The sequence below is a fragment of the Diabrotica undecimpunctata genome, chromosome 2 (genome assembly GCF_040954645.1).
Source record: "Diabrotica undecimpunctata isolate CICGRU chromosome 2, icDiaUnde3, whole genome shotgun sequence".
NCBI lineage: Eukaryota > Metazoa > Arthropoda > Insecta > Coleoptera > Chrysomelidae > Diabrotica > Diabrotica undecimpunctata.
Genome location: NC_092804.1, coordinates 35,310,962 through 35,328,739, shown reverse-complemented (window position 1 = coordinate 35,328,739; position 17,778 = coordinate 35,310,962). Strand labels below are relative to the sequence as shown.

The 17,778-nt window shown below is 33.7% G+C and overlaps 1 protein-coding gene across 1 annotated transcript in view; it reads right to left on the bottom strand.

Moving 5' to 3' along the window:
• Pka-C3 (Protein kinase, cAMP-dependent, catalytic subunit 3) overlaps positions 1–16,290 on the bottom strand; it is a 148,360-nt gene extending 132,070 nt beyond the window's left edge. Inside the window, exon 1 of the mRNA XM_072522622.1 lies at positions 16,134–16,290. The gene's annotated coding sequence lies outside the window, so the exon portion shown is untranslated. The remainder of the gene's footprint in view (positions 1–16,133) is intronic.
• Positions 16,291–17,778: the final 1,488 nt, after the last annotated feature.

Below are 17,778 nucleotides of genomic sequence, written 5' to 3'. Positions count from 1 at the left end.
GAGAGATCAAGAGAGATAGAGCTAGATAGTTAGCCTACAATTAGGTCTCCAAAACCCAAATTCCATTTTAACCCCCCTTTACATGCAGCTCACTTCCGTGACAGTGAGTAGGGAAGTTGGCAGCTTAAATATGTAAATACGTTAGCAGCTATTACAAATACCATTGCCGCTGTTGTAAGCTCCCTTCGTTGGCGGTTTTTTTAACGGAAATCAAAGGACTTGCAGCGCGAGTGACAGTGACTGTTTACATGCTGCTCGCTCTCTTGTCGCTGTATGGACTTATTTGTTTATTGTTTGGTAAATTTTTCCTTATCTATGGTTAAGTGGAGTAATGGCCAAGTGCTGACAAGTCAGTTCATTGAAAAAGTTTGTCATATTTCATCTGTCAAAAAATGTTTGAATCCCTTTTTAGATCATTATCCAAATCAAACTAAGTACATCGACATTTTTTTCTACCTCATTTGTTTTTAAAACGTTAAGATAATTTTGTAAACTTAAAACATACAGAGCCCTTAAAACATACATAGCCCTACAATTTCTATGCCCTTCATTGCTGATGGTACACTGATGCTGCACTGTAGCTGTATGTAAACAGTCATTTGCATTAAATGCTGCCGTGGAATTATTTCGGACAGGACAGTGGGCAACGCGAGTAGCAGCAACAATGGCTGCATGTAAATAAAATATTAAGATGACGGCAAGTGCGATCTTGCCGAAACGTCGTCAAAATTAATGGTTTTTCTCAAAACCAAAATTATTCAATGCGGAGTCAAACCCGGAAAAACACAGAACGCCTATGTAGCTCCCATCGAATATATATATATATATATATATATATATATATATATATATATATATATATATATATATATATATATATATCCCGAAGGTATTATAATTTATGTACTCATACTTTTTAATATCTATTGTTTGAAAAATTGTTTTTCTGACATTCTTCCAGATTTATTTGTAACATATATGATAAATTATGTTTACATTTAGCAATTATTATTATAAGACTGCATACAGTTATCTGTAAATACTTGATAAAAGTAATTTATCTCGGTAATTTACAGTGGGATTGGATTAACTACATAAATCACCATCCCAGTTAGTCACCCACTACCATAAATTTATGATTAATGATCATACATTTATCTAGGGGCAATGAATTCATTTTTTTATTATAATCATAGGTATTAAGTATGAATCATCTGATATGTACATATGTATATATATATATATAAAGGATAATGCAAATTTTCCCACTGTAAAAATATAATTATTTATTTGAATGCTAGAACAGACGATGTGATTTTATTTTGTTACATAAAGAAGGTTAAAAATTTGGTGGTACTTAAAAATTGCATTATTTTATGAAATTTTTATATTTATGTGGCTCAACAGCCCGCACATAAACCAGCCTTTACGTATTCTATCGGACACAAAAAAGGCCACACCAACATACTGGCTACCAGCACTAAACCACATAGCCCCCTCACACGCCTATCGAGAACATGCCCTTGTCAGGGAGTATAGAAAAATTAACCTTTAACCGTATCCACGTTGGTATCACCTACAGAGTCATACTTGGGCTTCGTTCATGAATCGAATATGCCATGTATTACAAACAAACCAGAGAGTTTCGACCAACCAAGACGAATCTGTGCCACACTGAACAGAATAAGAACAAACTGTAGCAGGTGCTCGACTCACTTTTTAGCTGGGGAAAAATACACTCTCTAAACTGCGATTGCGATGCTGCAAGACAAACGGTTAAACATCTAAGTGGAAGAATTCCCGATCAGATCCTACAATGGCAATCCGTCTGATTTCTTAAATGCAACCAAAGAGTCAATTGTATATATTTGTCAACTAAATGTTTGTTTGTAAAAATTATTTATTTTTATTTACTTTTTGAAATGTATTGTCCTCTTTGTTTATACACAGATCTTAACTGTGATTTAGTCATACGCTAAATAAATAAATTAATTAATTATTTTAAATTTTTTTGCCTTATGCTTTCTTCTATATTTCACCGTTATGTCATCATATTTCACCGCTATATCTGAATATATACTTTATACTTTTAGCTATAAGTTAAAGGTTCGTTCTCTTTTGATATGGTTCCTTTGTTCTTAATTATGTTGTTAGAAATTTTATTGATTTTTTGTCTTGAATATTTTGTCGTTTACAACGTTTTTATACGTGAGTGCTGTATTGCAGTTAAATTTTGAAAAAACTGCAGCCTTTTTTATTACTGTTTTTTTGTTATTTATTTACACAATAATTTGTATATCGATATGTTTCATATATCGATTTACTTTATCCGATATATGTCGTATATCGATATCTTTATTTGATTTATCCGTAGTAAATAGGAGTATATAGTAGGAGTATATATTATAGTTTACTACTTAAAACTGGAAAGATGTACTTCTATTCCAGTTACGTCTGCTATGACGGTTTTATACTATATGTTTTATGTTTTTATACTATATGTATTATGTTTTCTTCTTGGCTTTTTGTCTTAATTAATCTTCTCTCGTCATTGTTTAATTATATTTGGATTTCAATTAGAAAATAAAAAAAAAACAATTTTAAGTTCGCTCAAGGTTTGTCATGTAAGCTATTTATTTTTGTGTCCCTTACAGTTCACAAAAGAGATAATATATTTAACTGTCAAGCAGAATTTTGTAAACTGACTCATTAATCAAATATTAACTACAATTATCACGATGCGCCTAGTGCAACTTTTATGTTTCACAGAAAATCAAATTTAGCAAACATACAAATCGAATGTTGATTTTACATTTCAAAGTTTTCACAATTATTATGTAAGTATATCTATTATTAATACTATATCGGTATAAAATATTCCACGAAAAACAATGCATGTTTAGTAAAATTGAATATTAACCATAACCACAAATGTGTGCTTGTGTTAATTAAACATACGCATCCTTCAATTAGGATTAAATACAGATTATTGCATGACGCGAAGGGTGGTTAGGAAATACATGGTATGAAATCAATATTATTTGCTGTATTCATGAAGCCATAATTTGATAGCAGCTATTAATACATAGAGGTGGTACCTTTAACATTAAATTTTTACTCTAGAGTAAAATTATAACGTTTATTACCCGACAGTAAAATTTTTACGTTAAATTTTTACTCTGAGTGCCAAAATTACTGTCTGAGTTGGAGTAACCACATTGGAAAAGTTTATCTATCGTGCTTTAAAGAAAAATGTTTAGGCGTTTGCTTAGTTTCTTCCCTTATTTATGGAAATGACCGGGATATGACGGTTTTTTGCTCAGAATGCTTTATATATATATATATATATATATATATATATATATACATATATGGATTTGCTTGAAATTTTGACAGTAGGTTTTTTGTTTATCGTATGGCATACAATAAGAACACATAATTAAAAATCAATATAAAACGTTACATGGAGTATTACAAACGAACATCTAATGTATTATTAATATAATATAAAACATTTTCGGTCGCATTCAGGAACTCATCGAAAACTCCAGGGAATCGCCTTCTGGGGAATTCTTCAACCATGTGACGGACGGTCTGTCACACTCAGAAGTAAGGGCTTTTCCCCATCTATATAAGCTGTCAGCACATCTACCGCTACCTGTTCTTATTCTGTTTAGCGTTGTTCATGTATTGCGGGTCAGTTCAAAGCCTGGCGGTTTCTGATCGATACAGGCCATTTGGTGTGCTTCCTGTGGTGAGTCGCTCTCCCATTGTTGTAACCCATTGATGTAAGGAGTTGGCTCTTAGCAATGGAGAATATCTGGAGCACCGTCTGTTTATTTCGATATCAAGCTTATCATGGTGGATGGGTAGCTGATGGTTAGCCTCGATTTTTTGATATTCTCTGAGAAGAGAATGACTTCTTTGCAGTTTCGGCGGTGCAATGTGACTCAGAATGAGAAGCCAATAGTTCGATGTGGGTCTAATTGTACCTGAAATCATTCGCCTTGTCTGGTTTAATTGGGTGTCAATAATCTTCGTGTGTATGCTATTGAGCCATACCGGGGAAGCATATTCAGCGACCGAGTATACAAGTCCGAGAGCAGATGATCTGAGTACGGAGGCTGAGGACCCCCACATAGTACCACATAGCTTTTGGACGATATTATTTCTCGTTTTAAGTTTTGCTGCCGTTCTTTGTAGGTGTTCTTTAAAACCCAATGTTCTGTCCAGAGTCACTCCAAGATATTTTGGTGTTAAGTTATGAGTGAGCAGTCTGTTTTCAAAGTTAACGAAGAGTTTTTTGTTGGCTTGGGCATTATTCAGATGGAAACAGCACACTTCGGTTTTCGTTGCATTGGGCCGTAGCCTCCATTTGCGAAAGTATTCTCCCATAACAGCAAGGTCATCCGTTAGTATTGTTTCTGTAATGTCCATGTTATTATGTCTTGCTGCAATGGCCCAATCGTTAGAGTTGCCAAATTTTTGCGAAGTTGTCCTAGGTAGGTCCGCGATGTATAAATTAAACAGTAAGGGTACCAAAACAGATCCCTGTGGCAGTCCATTGCTGAGCTTCATTTGGACACTTTTAAAATTGCCCATTGTGACTTAAGAAGGTCTGTCGGTGGCCATGCTATCAATGAGTTTAGTTACCTTTTGACACGGGATGGCACGGATTAGTTTGCAGCTTAGTCCTTGTTTCCAGACAGTATCGTATACAGCTATAGGTCAATACCAACCGAGACCAACTGAGACGGACAATATAAGGACCAAATCGACTCATATTGACTAAAAACGGATGGAAAACACGTTAGCAAACGTAAAAGCAAGACCAAGAGCAGAATGTGGAGCCGATCGTAAATTGTTATAGGCTTGCTTCAAGTTCAAGCTAAAAAGAACCAAGCCACAGGAGACCCACAAGATATGGGAGATTTTAAATTCACAACATTTATAGTCACGTTAAAAAAAACCAGCATTTTAGAGATAGAAGTCTAGAAGAAATGTGGAAAGCATTCAGCAATATCATGGAAACCTTGGAATAGTGAACCAGAATGCGAAAAGATCATCAAGAAAACACAGGATGACAGATAGAATGCTGCAACTTCTTGAAGAGCGAAGAAAAATTAAATCTCATATATCAAAACGACAGCAAAAAGTAGAATTGTGTAGGTTAAACAGAGAAATAAAAAAAACATGTAAGGATAAATGGATGGAACACAGCACATTATAAATGACGAGAAAAGGATTACGAAGATATGGAGCAAATATTGCTAAAGACTCTATGCACATGATTCTCACAATAAAAATCACGACAAAATTATTACAGAGAGAGGACTAAACCTTGAAAAGTTAGAAGTATAAATATGAATTAAAACGCTAAATACTTGAAAATCGCCTGGCGCAGATCAGATCACAGCAGAGATTCTAAAAGAGACAGAAGAAGAAAAGAAAGAGAAAAAGAGGTTGGAATAAATATAATGCATATAACACGCAAGTAAGGTTCTACTTCATGTAAAACACGAACCACTAAAAAATTTCTGTTGCCTTAGATATCAGAAGGCAAAGCGTGATTTTCTCAGAAAAGGCATAACAGAATGCGTCTTTAATACCTGACAGCTAATCGAAAAAATCTCGTTAATTTAATACCCCTATGCTTATATGCTTTGTTGATTAGGCTTTCGAAAAGTAAAATACCATCATGGTATACACTAACGGAGATGGGGACAGTCACCTCGTAATTTGGCTGAAACTACGTCTATAAAATAAATAACACACATTCCGTTAATTTCAGAATAAAACCCAGTGTCAAGCAGGGCTGCTTAATCTCAAAGCTCAAAGCTGATTTCTTATCTTATCTATCTAATTATGTTCAAATCTACAGCGAATGGATAATCAATGCATATTTACCAAAGTAGGTCCAAATAAAATCGTGCTGAACGGTGAAGTGGAACTGGTAGGACAGTTTAAATATCTTGCTGGCCGAATACTAACAATGATTTTGATGAATAAATTCTTTCCAGAGTTGAGGTATCTCGCATGTTTTGGAAAACGATACTATGGAACATTCATGTCTATGCGCAAAATAACTTATGTATAAATTATTATGGTATATTTCGTCAATCTTGTTATAAGGAAGTGGGGCCTGGACTTTAAAAGCTTCTTGTTTCGATGTCACATTAGGTACTCCTAACGTTGGCAATTATATTCGGTTTCTAGCTAATTGGAATAGTTGTCCCACTCGTGTACTAGCACTACGTGTTCCACTCCAATCGTGAATGTTCTTGAACCATGACATCTATTGTACCGATCTCCTCTAAGAACAAGCCCTAGGTAAAATTTTTTTCTTATTTTAACAGTTTTCAATAACTCACGAACTGCATTTCCTCTATCTAATACACCTTCGTTGATCTGCAGCGCTGTTTGAGGTATTCAGAACATTCTTCTAACCACATCTCAAACGTCTCTAGGCGATTGATCGTATCAGCCTTCAAAGTCCAAGTCTCGATGTTATATAACAACACTGACCAAACAAAGCATTTGATCATTCTTTTACCTTATTTTCGGCATATGCTGTGGTTTAAGCATTGTCGTGAGTTTGGATACTAATATGATAAATTTTGCCTTAGAAGCATTTATTTTTAAATCAATTTCTCTTCCTGCCTTGTTTACGCAATATAATAACTCCTTAAAGGCCCTGGAGACTATCGTATAGGATAACAGTATTGTCAGCGATACAAGCACCAAAGATAAACATATTGAAAGCATTTGAGCTGCGAGGATATCGTCGAATTTTGAAGATATCTTAGATGACCTACACTACCAACGAGGAATGGCTTTGAATGATGAGTGAACAGAGAAGGATATGCTTAAAATAATCAAAGGATAAAAGGGGATCTTTTTTTACTGATAAAGAAAGGTTTCATAATGTTATTGATATGATGATGGCTTATTGATATTTGTTAACAGTAAAATAAAACTCTAATTGCTTTCTTCAACTAATTGAGCTAATACATTTGTATTGCGTATTTGTTTTACTGGATGATAATTAATTCATTGGATATATTTAGCCATTATTTACGATTGGATTATATTATCTTAAATGCTAATTCCGTACGAAAATAAAGCATGTTGTTTAAGCATATTGTCTTACTTTAATGTTAAATGGGATCACTTTTTATTAGGGACAAACGTGTCAAAACAAACCATAACCGAGAAAAACTAAACTAAAAAAATCTCAAAGATCTAGATCTGTCTACTTTCTCGATAAATCATATCTAAATAAAACTTAAAAATAAATTAAGCTTTACATCTGGAGCTGTTTATACTAGGAACCGTTTAAGAAAATTGACATTTCTCCATTTGAAAAATGACTCCGTGGTTGATTTTTCGTGCGTCAGTAGAGATTTCTAAACCCTCGAAAAATCAAAATTAATTTCTGATGTCTGAGGACATCGAAACCAGCCGGTGAAAATTTAAAAATAAATGCGAATATTGTGTCTGCCAAAAAGTCTGCAAAATTGTGTAAAGGAAATATTTGAGTCTATCGTGCAAATGTTTTTATACACGCATTATATATATATATATATATATATATATATATATATATATATATATATATATATATATATATATATATATATAAATTTTTAATCGATGTTCATGGGGATAAAACACAGAGAAACATGAATTAGGCAAGTACAATAAGAGTATTAAAATAACTTAATGACTTTCCTTCCCAAACGAGAATAGGTAAAATTAGTTTCATAAATTTAAAAATAAAAACAAAAGTTACCAACAATAATATTTGTTTGGGGTTTAATAAAAAAAAGTAAACAGTCCAATATGTTGTGGTAAGAATATTCTGGATTACTTCAAATTTTTAATGACCGCATTTTTAATGAGTTTCTTTTATGTACCAGAGGATAGTCCTGAATTTTTACCCCTTAAAGGCCGTTGAGGGGAGCGTATTGTAAACATATGCGGTAATAAAATTTTTTTATTTCAAATCCTTTATAAAAGGTATATAATAAAATACCCAAACGGGTTATATAACAATTAGATTACAGAACATTTTCTTTATTATTACAAATTAGGATATTCAAGTTACCGTTGGAATTGGTAACATGGCGACGTATGGCTCTACATAGGTTACATGGTCCTGAGACAAAGTGTCTTCGAGGACCTGTTGACAACAAGAGTTCGAACGTAGCTATTATCAAATGAGGACCCACTTATTGCAGCACTCAAACTTTGAGCCAATCAAGCACAACATCAATATTTCAAATCGGTTAAAAATTGAGACTACACATAAATGAAACCAAGTGTGTTTAAGACACTTGCTATAAGATACAAGTAACAAAATCCTAGAGAAGTCTGTCCACCAGTATCTTGAAATAGACAATACCTCTTTTGAACACAAAACAAAATGCTTAAGGATAATATATTGATCGTAGATTAACCTAGAAAAAAAGCAATCTTAACAAAAAAAAATAACTAACTTTTTCATTAAGTAATCTACCTGTATAAAGAGAAATTAAATCAAGGCTAAAAAGAGAAATTAAAATACTTATATACAACACGATCCTGAAACCCGTCTGGATTCATGGTCTTGAATTTTGGTGAACTACTGGATCGAGCTTAAAGACCTTAGGATGATGACTAACGCCCACTGGTATATGCCAAATATTACTATAGCGCGCAATCTCAAGACCAATACCGTAAATAACGAGACCACTAACTTCTTCTTTTTATGTAGACAGGACTCTGTCTGTTTTTTAATGTGCCACCAGTATGTTGTCATTCCATTGTTTTCTTGGTCTTCCTATTGGGGAACCGTCTCTTACCGTCTTTACCACTCTATTTGTTGTCATTCAGCTTATATGATCGTTCCATTTTACTCTTTTTTTTCTTACCCAGTCTTTGATGTTCTCGACCTTGCATCTACATTGTATATCTGGCTGTATCTATCTATCGTCGCATATCTGGTATATCTCATCTATTCTAGCTCTGTCCCATAGTGTTTAACCATCAATTTTTCCAAGTGTTTTCATCACTGCTGTCTCTAACATCCTTTTTGTCCTCTCTGTGTCAGGTCCTGTTTCTGCCGCGTCATTATTGGCCTGATGACCGTTTTGTAAATTCTGCCTGTCATTTCTTTCCCGATATTTTGCTCTATTCACTGGATCTTTGACTTCTGTTTAGAGCTTTCCGTAGCTAGATAATGTGATGCCTAAATATTTAAACTCCTTTACTTGTTCTATTATTTGACCTATTTACTAAATTTACTGTTTTATTCATGCATTTTGTCTTTTTTGTTATGTTATACATGTTATATTTTCTGGCGGGAATACTAAATTAATGCAGCATACGTTGTAAATCATCTTCCATTTGAGAGAGTAGTATTGCGTCTTCTGCCTAGCAGGTTATTGTTGTTTTTGGTCTTTTTTTTAGGTCTTACTTTTTTATTATTTCATCCGTAATCAGGTTAAACAATAGAGGACTCAGAAAATCTCGTTGTCTTATCCCATTGTCAGTTAGGGTCAATTAGTTTTTCTTCTACTTTTACTTTTTTTGTGTTGTTTTGGTAGATATTTTCCATTGTTAAGATTATTCCTAGAGGAATCTTTCTTGCATACAATAACTAAGTATTATTAATTAATTCCTCTGTAATTTTCCGCGTCCGATTTGTCTTGATATCCATTCTTGAGGAACTCTGTTTTGTTCTAATATTTTTTGGATTAGTTTTAATAGTTGGTTGGTCAGATCTGGTCCTCCGTACTTTAAAACTTCGTTCAGTATTCTCTCTCTCTCTCTCATGGTGATTTTCTATTTTTTAATTTCTTTAATGCTTTCTTTACCTCTTCCTCATCAATATTTATTTCTTCGTTTGTCATCACCTTTTGTGTTGGTGGTTCATTATCGTCACTTTTAGCAAATAGGAATCAACAGTAGTCTGCCCATGTTGCCCTCTAAATGTGTTTTGTTTTTATTAGTTCGTTCATCTCTTTTAGTTGTCGCCTAATCATTTCCCATATTTCTTTTTATGTTCCGTAGAAGTTGTGTTCCATCTGCTTTGAGAGGCTCTGTCAGTGTTCTCTTTTTATTTATCTAACTAAAGTATTCGTTTAGAGAGAGAGACTACTAACCACAGCCAAAAATATAGCTTTCGTAATAAAACATTCTGCATCCGTTTCTAACGCTTGTGATTGTTCACTCTGTAATCCTACGTTTCAAATAATTTTGTTGGGAAAAAAAGGAAGAAACTCGTCTATATATGCACTAGCCTGAATACTATTCGACCACATACGATACTCGATAATATTTTGTATAGTGTACTACGAAGGGTTATGCCCTATGGTTTCTGCATTCCAATTGATCACCTTTTTTGTGTAACGGACAAACAATTCCAGTACACCAATCTTGCAGCATTTGTTTCTCAATTCTAGCTTAAACTATTATTTTATGTGTCTGATTAGTAAGACTATCATCCTCACATTTAACAAATTCTGTAAGTATACCGACATTTCCTGAAGTTTTGTTATTTTAAGATGTTTTATTGTATCCCGTACTTCTAGAATTAAACGATTTTCTAATGGTGTATTGTTTCTTGCTCGTGGAGGTGATGGATTTTCATCTTAAACTTCAGTGGAAAGTAGCCTTTATAATGTTCCATCCATCATGTCAAGTACACCCCTTATTATTTTGACATATTCTGAGCCTAGGTTTAAACTCTTTTTTCCATTATTCTGAGATTTATAGAATTTTCTGGTTTGGCTTTGCTATTTTAACGTCTTCCAATATTCTATTCTATTTTCAAAAGCTCTTGAATTGAATAATGCCACTCACAATTTATTTTCATGCATGTACGGATGTGACAACGGATAAGTTTTGCTGTTTCTACATGGTGAATAATATTTTTAAATTTAATTTTCCTAATCATAGTTGTAAGTAATTTGCATAACATTTGTTTTTTATTTTAACGTCAAAATGTCAGTCTGGAACTGTTTTCTTGTCATGAAAATGTCATTGTCTTTAATCTTTAACTCAAGATCAGCACACCTAATGTTTTGAATCAAGTGAATATATGTCTATCGTTAGCGTTTCATCTAATCTACATTTCATTTCAGGCTCTCGTTTTCGTTTCCTTCAAACTTCAGGACCACAAAATTATCTTTAATACTTACGTAAATCATATAATAACTTAACCGCAGATGTATTTGTTAATAATACATAAAAATAGAAGTTATGTGTTCCTGGCACATACATAAATACAATCTTATTGCATTTTAGGGACTCTCGATTATTAATTCAAATTTTAAATACTCAATGGTGTAATTTCCTCGACCCTTATTATTTTTACAAGGTCAATATCTCACTTATTTAAGATTTTAATATTAATCTAATGTATTCATTAAAGTTATTTCCAGAAAATTATTAAGGTCATTCTTATCTCCTTTCTTAAAGAACATTAGCGTCATTGATATTCTTTCGTATTATATTATCGGTTTGTTATTATTTTGTAGTCGTTACAAGGAAATGCCGGAATATCTTAAGCGTCATATTTGTACAGTATTGAATTTTTGTAGTATCAAGTTTCAACAAATATTATTCAGGAATAAATATATTTGTTGATATGTTACATATATATATACTATAATTTAATATATTTACAACATTTGCTTTATATTTTTGTTTAAAACATTCAAAATTAATAAGGACAGAATTAAGTAGCGTAAAATTAAAAAAAAATCGCCATGATGCAATCATATCAATCGCGTATTTTTTTATATAAATTACATATTTTGGCTAATAATATGAATTTAGACACATACAAATAAACTATTGAGAAAATTCCATCCATCCCGCTCTACAGCCTAATTTGAGCCCTGGCCTCCCACAGCAAAACTCTTCGTTTGTTTGTAGCCATTCTTCTCCACGATCGATTGCCAAGAAGATTTTTGGCGTCCTTATCCATATCATTCTCCCATGGCTTTCTCGGTCTTCTGATATGTCTCTTCCCCAGCATCCTTGCATTTAACAGTTTTTTTGGAAGCCTGTTTCCTTCCATCCCAAATACATGACCTGCCCATTGAAGAAACTGTAGGCGGACAAACTGGGATAAAGACGGTACTTTTGTACATATGTACATATATTATATATTTATTTAAAGATGTCTATGCAGTTTATAGATTTTTGAGTCAACACCCAAATTTCACATCCAGAGCTCACTATCGCTCGGAGTATGGTCTTGTAGATTCGAATCTAAGGCTTGATGCACATTTGCGTCTCTGCAAGTAGCGTGCTATGGCTGGCGATTCACCAGTACATGAGTTGTAATTAGGCAGTGCACACTAGAGCGAAGCAGCGGCGTGCAAGCTACTAACAAGCGACTTGCAAGCGGCGTGGGCCGGGAAGACACCAATTTCTGCTACGTGAACGCGGCTTTGCGGTCTGTGCTAGGCAATCAGCGAGTACACCTCTATCGCGCGATGGATTTCAACGAGGACACAGAACTGTTTATTGCTGCTGTTAAAAACCAGCCTGTCACATAGGATAAGACAGTAAAATATTACTATGACAGGATTAAGAAGGGAGGAGCGTGGTTTATCGTATGTGAGGAGGTCTTCGAGCGATTTAATGAGAAATCCAATCAAGAAAAAAACGAAATATGTAAATGCAAATGCAACACATTGCTTATGATCATACATGCTGTGGTAGACGTAACGAGAGTGAAGACGCCGAGAAACTACTCAATGTGTATTGACGAGAAATAAACAAGCCAGGCGCACGCAGCTTGCTCGCAACGTGCACGCCACTTGCAAAGACGCAAGTGTGCATCGAGCATTAGTTCTTTGATGTACGTCTCGTGATTATCGGGTTTATAGCAAATTATATTGGCTAGGATGATTCTTCTGCTAAGCTCTGCATTGTCAATGCTGTCCTTTGTTAAGTCCTAACTAGATAAAGCTATCTACTTAATCTAAGTTTCAAACTGTCAGGAAGGGTCGTTTTGTTCTCTCCGATCGATTTTCTACTAGGATTTTATTCTTTTTTTATTTATTGACAGACCTATTTGTTTAGCGTGTGATTTAAGTTCCATATGGGTATTCGCACCTGTTGCTTTGGTTCTGCTCATGATACTTATGTCATCTGCATATGCTGCCATTTGGACTGATTTATTGTGTGTTGTTTCTAATAATATCTAAAACCCTATAAATAAGATCAGTGGTGGGTGATGCTGTAGAGAGAAATTCAACACATAAGTGGAACTGGGCAGGTGACGTTACTCGAACGACAGATAAGAGATGGACAAAGCGGATACTGGACTGGAGACCAAGAGATGAAGCCTACTGAAGCAGAGGTCGTTCAACACGTTCGACCGACGACGACACAAAATGTTGCCATAGGATTTGGATACAAGAGGCACAAGATCAAAAAAGATGGAAAATTATGAGGGAGATCTATGTCCAGCAGTGGACAATCGACGATTGAATGATGATGTGTTGTTTCTACATTCTGATGTTTTTATAACTACGCATTCCAGTGCTAAATTAAACAATGTTGATGCCAGCTCATCACTTTGTTTTAATCCTTGTGTTATTTGAAATGGGTCTGTCATCTTATGTTGTATCTATACCTGAGCAAGTGTATCCGTCATTGTCATTCGGATGGGCCTAACTAGTTTAGACGGTATTTCAAATTCACTTAATATTTTTTATAAGTGTGCCCTGTTTATTGAGCCATATGCCTGGATGCATGCATCTATGTCATGTTTTCAGGCTTTGCCTAAGAGCTACTGAACAGTGAATAGTTGGTCGATGGTTGATCTTCGAGGGGTTGTAGTTTATGGCTAAGTATAGTGGTAAATATTTTATATCCACAACACAGCAAGGAGATTGAGAAAATAGTCTTAATGAAAGACTAGAAGAAGTAAACATCTTTTAAAAACTTACTTAAAGTGAAGAAATATTTATATTGCTAAAATTTGTGTCCGTATTTGCAAAAAATGCGAACAATACAACAGTTTTTTCGTTGGTTCAATTTGTCTGATAACAAATTTACGATAAAATCTTGTTAAACCTGATAGTGTATAGAAATAAAAGAGAAAGATTTAAAAACACTTTAAACAAAGGAAGCACATAAAAAGCAAGCAGGAAACTTGGACTAGAATGAGATATAAAGAGCAATCAAATACAGAAAAAAATTGAAGAAAAATAAGTAAATAAAAATTGTTTAAATCTTTCGTTTACTTTTTTTTTAATAGTGTTAATTTATCGTAATTTGAATCTTTCTCTCATTATTTTGTTTAAGATATCTGGATATTTAGACGCAGCATGTTGGAAAAAAAATGTATGACTCCTATTGACAAACTAGTAAGTCTCTTAAATACAGGTGTCAAGGCATAAAGACGTCCTAGAAAAACGGCTAAAAAATAGAGTTAAAAACAAACAGAGAACCCTACAGAGGCAAACATTTATAGAAAATCACTAGAGCAAGAATGGTATGAGGCTTTCTTTCAGTCTTTTGCATCTTAGCTGACGAGAGGCAAAGAGGGTGACAGTAATGGTGATTGGATATTCCTAACCTCTACAAAATAGGTAGGGTGAATGGACCATTATGAAGGAAATACGAAATAAATCAAGGCAGTGACATCAGCAAAACAAGTATTGAGTTATGATAAATCTCTAAACTCTCCATAATTAAGTTGCTAGCTTATATCAAGCGTACAGAAATATAATGTTATGAACGTAATATGAAACATGTTTGGGACAAATGTTCCGCAAACAAGTGCCAGACACACTAAGTGTTTCGTTTTGATTTAAGCAAAAGAATATCAAAAAATATAAGAAATATTTATTAGAATAAAAAAAATAGAGCCAGAAGTAACGTATTTGTATATATACAAATAATAGAAAACAAAAAAATAGATAAATAAAATGTTGAATATATATAATATATGAAGTTATTTAAGATATCAAGAACAAAAATCAGTATTGAACAAGTAATGGAAATAAAATACCTGGGAATTACACTGTCTAGCTATGGAGACCTGGACAAGGAAGTGAGAGATTAAGTAAAAAAGCAAATAGACTGGCAGGATGCCTTAATAACATTTTATGGTGAAACAGACACATTAACACTGAAATGAAGTCAAGAATTTATAAAGCCAGTGTAAGACCAATAATGAAATATGCCTCAGAAACAAGACCCGACGCAGCCACAACTCAAAGGCTACTGAAAATGGCAGAGATGAGAGTACTGAGAAGAATTACAGGAAATACGCTAAGAGATCGAAAGAGAAGTGAAGACATTAGAAGAAAATGTAACGTACAATGTATAAATGAATGGACACAAAATAGAAAAAAGAATGGAATAACCACATAAGCAGAATCGAGGAGACCCGTGTCGTCAAAATAGCAAGAGATAAGTCACCAATCGGTAGAAGTATCGGACGACCGCGCAAAAGATGGAGTGACAACCTTCCATAGAAGTATTAATCCTCCAATGAACAAGCAGAATTGCTTATAAAGAGGAAGAAGAAGATGAACAAGAATGACTTACAGCGCTAATATCTAGATAGTCCAATTAAAGTACAAGCTTAGCAGAGTACACATGTAATAGAGACCAGATACATTATGAAAAAGGATGCAGCCAGTTTTAAAATTAATAAAGAGATCAATGAGGGCTTTAAGGTCAGGCTTGTTAAGATAAAAATTAAAGATAAATAATTTATAATTAATAACTTATTTATTACGTAGTAAGTCTGGAATCAAAAAATTCAGAAGTAATATAAAAGCTAAAGGGGACACGGATGGAGGGAAAATTGTCGAAAAACAGCATAAATTAAAAAAAATATTTTAATAAAAAAATTTTCAAAAAATCTTTTAAACACTGGTAGACTTATGTAGACAATTTTCATTGCCAATTGAAATTTTAAGACTTAATGCAAATGATAAAAGCGAAACTGAAAAATAAAAATTGCCTTTAATCAAGAAATTAAATAATAAATAGATAATCCGCTTTAATTGGACAGACAAAAAAAACTAAAAAAAATATCATTTAAATTATTATTTCATCAAGTCCCTCCTTATCTTTTTTATTTTTCAATCATCAAAACATTAAATTTTACTTACCTCTTTTGTTTTTCTTTGTTATTTTCTTCAGCCGGTGTCTAAATTACCGCAACTATAACAACTTTTAAATCCACGTGAAAACTCGCGAGAGAGTAAAATGTTTCTGTGACCACTCACTTCAGCGCGTTAGATACGAACTGAAGTGCTGGAGATTGGAGATACACATTTTTTTGAAAGCCGCGAATACGACGCGTCTTATTGGATAATAGCTTTTTACTTTTACGTTTATTATTAATTTTATTTTAACTACGGATTTATTTGAAGCGGAGAATTTTTGAAGTTTTTCAAAATAAACAGAACCTGATTTAGTACCGATAATGATATATTATTACATATTTAATGCTGACATTGTAATTATATTATCTATCGATATCTCCTATTAGACGTGGGTTTCTTTTTTATATTTCTGAATTTTGACTACGTTGCATACATTATTACCATTATCTCCCTTTTTCCTTATTTGTTCCAGGATCTTGCAATCAGCGGATCTTCATATTGGATGATTATCACTTTGGCGTTGAGCTGGCACTAACCATATTTTATTATGCTATATATACATACATACATATAGATTTATGGTAGTCATTCCTGCCCACTGTCTGATGTTCTTCAACCACGATGTCCTTCTGCGCCCTTTAGATATTTTGCCTTCTATCTTGCCTTGTAAAATTAGTTGAATTAGTTGATACTTCTCATTGCGCATCACATGCCCTAAGTATGTCATCTTTCTGATTTTCACGATACGCATAATTTTCAGATCTTTATTCATACGTTGGATTACGCTGTTGTTTGTAACATGATGGATATAGAAAATTATGAGCATGCGGCGGTAGCACCACATTTCGAAAACTTCTAATCGTTTGGATGTTGCCTCCGTCAAGGTCCAGGCTTTGACTCCATATAAAAGGGTAGAAAATACATAGCATCTCAAGACTCGTGTTTTTATATCAATGTTCAGGTGCATATTACATAAAATCTTCCTGAGGCGATTGAAGACAGCTCTTGCCTTTTCTATACGACATCTTATTTCCTGTGAGTGGTCCCATTCCTTATTTAGGCTGCATCCAAGGTATGTAATTTTGTCGATTATTTTCAAGGGTTCATTATTAGCTGTGAATTGGTGCTGTATTACGTCGTTTTTACTTACTACAAGAATTTTGGTCTTCTTACAGTTTGATTTCATACCGTATCTGTCACAGGCTTCCACTACACGGTCTATTAATGTTTGCAGATCTTCCGCATTATCAGCAATGAAAACCGTATGGTCCGCATATCTTAAATTGTTTATGATTTTATACCTTTTCTTACTATCAATAGCTTCCCCGAACATTTCCGAGTAAGTATTAAACAACGTCGGTGATAAAATGCAGCCCTGACGTACTCCCCGTTTTATCGTGTATTCTTGTGAGGTTTCATTGTCTACTCGCACAGTTGCCCTTTGCTGTAAGTATAAATGTTTAATTAGGCGTAAATCTTTGTAATTAATACTAGATTCTTTCAGTATCTGAAATAATTTTTGATGTTACACCTTGTCAAATGCTTTTTCAAAGTCTATAAAGGATTGTGTAAACTTCGCAATTTACGTCTCGAGCTCTTTGTATCAATACTTTGACTTGAGTTAAAATAGAAACCGTATTTAATACCT